Consider the following 6,706-nt stretch of genomic DNA (forward strand, 5'->3'; position numbering starts at 1 on the left):
TGTCTTATCCATAGCAGTAACTTGCTCTTAATGTCACAGTACTCCAATTTGTATTAGCTATCGCTTATGTACAACTGTCAAAAGCTTTTCTGAAATCTAAGCATAAATTAGTCATATACACCTAAACCACCTAGATACGTTCCTAAAAATTATGCGTAAAAAGAATACTGACTCCACAGAAAAAGTGAAGATTGGTTCCAAACCTGAAATATAAGAAAAATAATGAAAAAAACAAACATTAAATTTGTTATGATCATAAGACTTTTATTTACATTTCATGGAGAACACACATACATATAATGAATTTTAATAACTTAAAAAAAAAAAACATTCATCTCAGTTGTTTGCTAAGGATTCTATTAAAAAATTATGTTATTCGCTATCAGTTTCTGACAATAAACGCAAAGGCTTTCATTTTCGTGAGACTGTAATATCACTAGAACTACTAGATATGGTATTATCATCATCGACTTCCACCTCAACTTGTGGAATTCTTCTTTTGTCATATCTTGAACAAAAGTATGAAAACATTAACAACTTAAGCTCATGTGAAAACTTCCCAGCACGTTCTTCATTTGGATCATGTCGGACAAAATAATTGCCTAAATTACTGGCCAGTTTAAGACCTTCTTTAATTATATCAGCAGTAAAAGTAGGATTATCTTGATCATTATCATTAACTTCTTCGCTTCTTAAAATGAGGCCTCCAGACCTGTATACAGTACTAATCGTGTTGCCCTTCTCTGTACTCGTTCCAACAGCTCTACATCCTTCTTGAAATGAGGCCTCCAGACCTGTATACAGTACTCAAGGTGTAGCCTGACCATTGCCTTATACAAGGGAATAATCACCTCCCTATCCCTCCTAAAAAAAATTCCTGTATATCATTGACAAGACACCATGAGCTACTTTTTCAGCTCGTCTGCACTGCTCAGAGAACTTCATATCTGCCTGCACAATTACCCCAGGTCCTTTTCATTCTCTACCACTGTCAGTGTAGTACCACAGAGTTGATACTTTGCTCTGGGGTTACTGTTTCCCATATGTAGTACTTTACATTTGTCAATGTTAAACTTCATTTGTCACCTCTCAGCCCATCTGCTCAACCTTTCAGATCCTGTTGCAGCAGCATAGCATCAGTAGTGTCCTTAACAACCCTGCCAACCTTTGTATCGTCTGCAAACTTGGACATTAAGCTTGATATGCCATCATCAATATCATTTATAAATACAGAAAACAAAAATGGACCCAACACTGAACCTTGAGGAACTCCACTAATAACATTAGTCCACGTTGAGCAGTGTCCATTGATTACCACGCTCTGTCTTCTGCCACTCAACCATCCCTTTATCCATAGCAGCAATTTGCCACCAATGCCACACTGCTCCAATTTGTGCAACAGTCGGTCCATGTGCAACAGTATCAAAAGCCTTTCTAAGATCCAAATATATAATATCAAAGTTATTCCCGGCATCCAGTTCTTTTGTGACTACGTCATAGTATCCAATCAAATTGGTCAGGCAAGACCTTCCCTTAACAAAACCATGCTGTGTCTGATCTATAACTGAATTCTTATCTAGATGATCCTGCAGTGCTTCTTTAACCAGTGCCTCCATTAATTTTCCTGGAACAGAAGTTAAACTCACAGGTCTATAATTACTTGTGTCAGCCTTTGATCCTCCTTTGTTAATTGGGGTTACATCTGCACATCTCCAGTCTATGGGTACCTCCCCCCCGAGTCCAAAGAAGCTCTCATAATTATGGCTAGGGGTTTGCTTACTTCCTTTGTTGCCTCCTTTAATATAACTGGATAGAGCCCATCCACCCCGGGTGCCTTTTTTATGTTTATCCTCAACAATTTCTCCTCCACTTTCCTCTCAGTTATTACAAAATCATCTAGCTCATTGCCAGTGTTTACTTCACCTACTGCATTCCCCTTCCTGAATAACTCGTCATGTGTGAATGTAGATGCAAAATACTCGTTTAGTTTGTCTACTCAAACACCAAATTCAAACTGCTAAGAACTGTTTTTTATGCGCAGTCAGTTATGTAATTCGGGGAATTCCCAATAAATGAAATTCGCAAGAATTTTCTAAGTTGATATGAGAAACCAAATTCAAACTGCAAACAACTGCTGGTTTTTTTTTTTTTTTTGGTTTTTTTTTTTGTTTATGCGCAGTCAGTTATGTAATTCGAGGAATTTATAATTTTTTTAATTGAAACAAGAATTAGATTCTACAAAATTCTTAGAATTTTCTTGAATTACGGATTTTTTCCTAACTTAGACTTTAGGTTGGTAGTGCAAAAGTGAATAAAAATCGCGTAAAAAAAATTATTTTTGATATCCCAATTCGTGTAACTCTGAATTTGCGTAAAAAAATTTGCATAAAAAGAGGTTTAGGTGTACTTAAAAGAAGTAGGTAAATTGAGTGAATTGAATTACATCTGTAATTTTTCTTTTGAATGATGCTAGATAATCTCAATTCCTTGCATCAGTTAATAATACCAAAATACCAAATTTTTGAAATCAACTGACATAATGAACAGCAGTATGCTGAAGCATATAATTCCAAAGGAAAAGTGTCACAAATCTGATTTGTATGTATGGCAAGATGATATAAATGTTTCTCAAAAGCTACACTCAGAGAACTTCATAAAACAGAAAAGATGGAATGGTAGTAGAAAAAGGCAGACTGAAGACTATTAGGCAGAGAACGATTGAGAGTGAGAGAGAAATCACAGGAAGAGATGGCAATAGACAAATAGAGATGGAGGAGCTCGTTGATAACCCAGGGTATGACAAATGGAACAATGGGGATAAGCAGCAAAGTGTAGTGAAGCAACTAAAGCAATGAGGAACCCATATATTATCTGTAAATTACATACGGTCAGTGGCTAGTTTTGCAGCATGAATAATCCATGTTTCTGAAAGGAAAGATCACACAACCCAGCAACAAACTCAGCCATGAAAAACCCCATCATTTCCTTCCATCTAGATATCAACAATGCCTTTTTTGTGCTGTGGATAACTACAATAATTGCAACCACTGTGCCAGATAAGGAGAGTTTTACAAATAGGTGCAAGTGTTTAAAAGTGATCACACTGTGTACGGAAGTTTTATAGTAGCACTGATGCCACTGCAAAACTTGGATTTGAAATCTTTGAACATTATCCTTATATTACTCATCTGACTGCTTTAGATTTTTGGCCACCTCAATAATAAAAAAAAAAAAAAAAAAAGCATTGAAAGGTCATCAACTTCATGATGATGATCAAGTAAACAAAACAGTTTACTTGATCATCATCAAGAGGATAACAATGGAATCCTCATATTGGGAGGATGGGAAATGCTTTTAGATGTTGAATGTTGAATCATCTTTACAATTCACACAAAGCACCGCAAATTTTACTGCAGAAACTCAGTGCATTCTAAGCAAATAAAGTTACCGCTGAACTCCAGTTAACAGTACACCATTCTAATTGGCTGTGAGAATGGGGGAAAGCAGTGATTGATAGGTTGTGACTCCGCCCACTCACTGCATCCCTCTCTTCGTTTCAGGCAGACGTCACTGCAGCGCTAAATGTGAAATTTGTTGCGTATGGTTTCATTTGGATGCAGGTTTCTGGTCTGTGCTGTTCGTTTGTTGCTGCTTGGCATGTGGTTGCTTATTTAGTCCTGCGTTCCTGTGTCGTTATCCTGTTCCATCTTGCAGGTAAACTGTTTCGTTGTTTTTTGCTGCTATGTATTGCTGCCACATTTTCTTATTTTTTTTTAATTTCTTTTTGTGTTTTTTTTTTTGACCTTTTGTTCAATCCCAATGGAGTGAGTGCAAGAATGTTGCATGGTTTGGAAAGGGACAGATGTAAGGCTGCGGTTTAATGGTGTATGAGTGTGAATTTGATTATTTCTGAGTATAAGTGTTTTTGGTGTGGATGTTCGATGGATTGGCTGAGCGAAAGGACCTTACAGATGGAGTTGAGTGGGTGTGCAGGAAGAAAGGGGCCAATCCTCATCAGGTTAAAAGGTCTGTACGCAAGGGATTGTGGTTTTTCGAAAGTAGATTAAGAATGATTGAGGTCTTCTTCTCACTCATTATTGGGCGGAGAAGGTACCATGTGAATATGTTTTGAGTGAGATGGGTGTGAGTCAAACCACGATGAATGACTGGCACAGTTTTTGTAGAGAGGTGTGTGTGGAGCTGTGCTTGAGAGAAAGGAGTATGATAGGTAGCAAGGATGTGGTGGTTGAAACTGATGAGAGCAAGTTTGGAAAGAGGAAGTATAATAGAGGAAAAAGAGTGAACGGGCACTGGGTGTTTGGTGGGATTGAACAAGGCACATCACTGTGTTTTTTCAGGGTCATTGAAAATAGGAGTAAAGAAGTCCTCCCTGACATTTGTGCTTCTTCTTCTTCTTCTTTGGTCCTTAGCTGGCAGCTGGGGGAGGCGGTTGGCCACGCAACCAGTATGCTGCTGTAGGTGCCGCAGGGTTTCGGACTTGCTCTGTGATGTTCTTCCATACCTTACGATCCATGGCTTCAGTCCTGGCCTGGTTAAGGTCGAGACGTCGGCTCTTCAAGTCATCTTCCACTTGATTGGCCCACGTTTTCCTAGGCGCGGTCCGTTGGATGCTCCATTGGGTGGGTCGTTGTCTCCAAAGGAGTGTGGATGGTATTCTGTTCGTGCCCATTCTACATACGTGGCCAAACCATCTGAGCCTTCGCTTCTGGATTTGGTCGGCAATGGTTGGTTGCTGTTGGCATCTGGCGCGGATGGTATCATTAGTGATGCGGTCGCGAAGAGAGATGCCCAAGATCTGCCGCAGGCATCGCATTTGGAATACCTCAAGTTTGTTCAAATCTAACTTGAGACAAATCCATGTTTCCGATCCGTAAAGAAGAATGGGCAGGATCAAAGTCCGGAAGAGTCGGATTTTAGTCTTTGTGGAAATGTTGGTCCTCTTCCACAGACACCATTTGAGCGAGGCGAACGCAGTGGCCGCCTGTCCAATTCTGCTGTGGATTTCCATGGTGGATGCAACTTTCTTCTCCTGGACCAGCGACCCAAGGTATTTAAAGTCCTGCACTTGCTCGATCTGGACGCCTTCGAGATAGATGGTGGCTTGCGACCCATCTGTTGTCAGGGCCTTTGTCTTACCAGCATTGATCTTCAAACCGTATGGCCGGGCAATGTCGTAGAGGATGTCCGTGGCTTCAGCGTCGTTACCGGCAAGGATAGCACTATCATCAGCAAACATCAGGTCAGTCACATAGTGATCCTTGTCATATTGTATGCCCTGTCTGTTTCTGAATGCTTGCCTCATAATGGTGTCAACCACGATGTTGAAAAGCAACGGGGAGGCTACATCCCCTTGGCGGACTCCAGTTTGGATGGTAAATTCCTCTGATAAATCGTTCTGGATGCGCACCTGGCTGGTTAAACCGTTGTATGCAGTTTGGAGGAGTGTGATGACTTTTCGAGGTACATGTTCAACCTCAAGTAGTTTCCATAAGGCAGGCCGGTGGACACAGTCGAAAGCAGACTTAAAGTCAATGAAAACAATGACGGTTCGCTGTCCACACCGGATCCTCTCCTCCATCAGCTGACGAATGGCAAAGATTTGACATTTGTGCTTATGTAATGCTAATGCTAAATGTCCCTAGATTGCACTCTTAATCATTGACTCTGAGATTTCCTCTATCACTGAAGTCAGTCTGTAGTTACCGACTTCACTCTTTTGAACTGCTTTTATGTATTGGTTATACGTTGGCACTTCTCAAATCCAAAAGAATCTCTGCTGAGTCCAAAGTTGCCCTCATAATTAACCTCATTGGTTCAATACACTTCCTGATGGCTTCCTCAAAATTAGTGGGTATGTGCCATAAACTCTCAGAGCCTTGCTTGCCTTTATGCTCAAAAGTTTTTCTTATAAACAGTCATCTGTAATTTTGAAATCACTAATTTCATGTCTCAGCCTCACTTGCACAACATCTCAGTATTTAAATAAATAATCATTAAGCCTTCCATTTTGCCCAGAACAACTATTATTTCGGACTGCTGGAAGTCTTATGATTGTCTGGGGGATGAAGGTTTTGAGCACATATCAGTAAACCACTCTCTTCATTTTACCGACCCTGAAACTGGAATAACCACCAACAGCATCAAGGGAACGTGGAGTGCCATTAAACGGCAACTGCCATCTAGAACAGTGAATGGTCAGTTCGACTCGTACCTCGGAGAATATATGTGGCGGCATATGCACTCTGGCAGTGAAAACCGAACGATGGCCTTCCTACAGGGGGTTTGAGAGATATACAAGCCTACAGGCCAGGACTGATGAGGTGAGTTTTATTTGTATTTCTGTGTTATTTTCACATATCATTAACCTAGTATTGTTGGTTGAGTATTGTGTGGGTTGTGTTCTTTTAAAAAAAAGAAATTCTATATTGCTGTTTTGTGCTTATGCAAAGAGCAATTTTATTGTTCATTGTACATGTTAATTGACTTTCGTTTCTGTTTAGCGAAAAAAGGTTAGGTTTTTATGTGACTTCGGGAGGGATTCAAGCAAAAACCGGTTGTAGGACCAAAAATAAAAAAAAAAATTATAACAGGCATCATGTTTTTAATTGACTTTCATTTGTGTTTAGAAAAATGGTTAAGATTTTACGCAACTTCAGGAGAGATTCAAGCAAAAGCCGGTTGTTAG

The sequence above is a fragment of the Mastigoproctus giganteus genome, chromosome 7, assembly GCF_048544385.1.
Source record: "Mastigoproctus giganteus isolate SK-2022 chromosome 7, ASM4854438v1, whole genome shotgun sequence".
In the NCBI taxonomy this organism is placed as follows: domain Eukaryota; kingdom Metazoa; phylum Arthropoda; class Arachnida; order Uropygi; family Thelyphonidae; genus Mastigoproctus; species Mastigoproctus giganteus.